Source organism: Chiloscyllium plagiosum, chromosome 17 (genome assembly GCF_004010195.1).
Source record: "Chiloscyllium plagiosum isolate BGI_BamShark_2017 chromosome 17, ASM401019v2, whole genome shotgun sequence".
Lineage (NCBI taxonomy): Eukaryota > Metazoa > Chordata > Chondrichthyes > Orectolobiformes > Hemiscylliidae > Chiloscyllium > Chiloscyllium plagiosum.
In genome coordinates, this window is record NC_057726.1 from 50,255,653 (window position 1) to 50,256,727 (window position 1,075).

Sequence of the window (1,075 nt, forward strand, 5' to 3'; positions counted from 1 at the left end):
CCCTTGGGGCCTTGGAGGGAAGTGAGGGGGGAGGTGTGGGCGCAAGTTTTGCATTTCTTGCGGTTGCAGGGGAAGGTGCTGGGAGTGGAGGTTGGGTTGGTGGGGGGTGTGGACCTGATGAGGGAGTCATGGAGGGAGTGGTCTTTTCGGAACGCTGATAGGGGAGGGGAGGGAAATGTATCCCTGGTGATGGGGTCCGTTTAGAGGTGGCGGAAATGACGGCGGATGATACGTTGTACATGGAGGTTGGTGGGGTGGTAGGTGAGGACCAGTGGGGTTCTAAACTATGCCTTGGTTAAAAGAAGAGCCTCTTTCTGTTTGACTACCAATGTGTATCTGCTTACATGAAGGGAAATACCACTCAGGCTGATCAATAAATTATTATTTTTATATAATTTTATTTTCAAACACTTGAATGTTTGCCAAACCTAGAAAAAAGGAAATAATGTAATAAAAGGGAATCGTTTTTCTTGGGCTTACCACTTTCCAGTCAAGCATGATGCAGTTGACAGGGCATGCTCAAACAATTAGTTAAGTGACCAATTGAACCGTAACGGTATATCATTGACAACTGGGGGGGATGCTTGTGGTGCAGTGGTAGTGTCCCTACCTCTAGCCGTGAAGTCCTGTATTCAAGTCCCACCTGTTCAAGATATTATTTTGTAGTGTGTCTGAACAGGTTGATTCTTTTAAGGAAAAAATGTATATTTATAACAGAGAGTGCTGCTTTGCACCTGACCCACACACTATATACATAACAGTTGCTCAATAAACTTTTAACTGCATATCAAGAAAAAGATAAAAGCATCCTGTTGTGTTGCAATATTTTCTATTGCATACTGATTTGATGATAAGCTGTTGATTTACGCATTCATATCAAAGCAATGGTCTGAACTTTCCTGACCCCATGCTGGGATGAGCTTGCAGTCCCTAGGAAAATAGGCAGGAGTCGCAATGGAATAGTTTCCTGAGACAATGTCCAAGATTTCCCATGGATGGAGAGTTTCATGGAGGTTGACAGTCACTTGGGATGGATATTGACCAGAGTGGCTCCCTGCTGCTGTATGATAGCCAC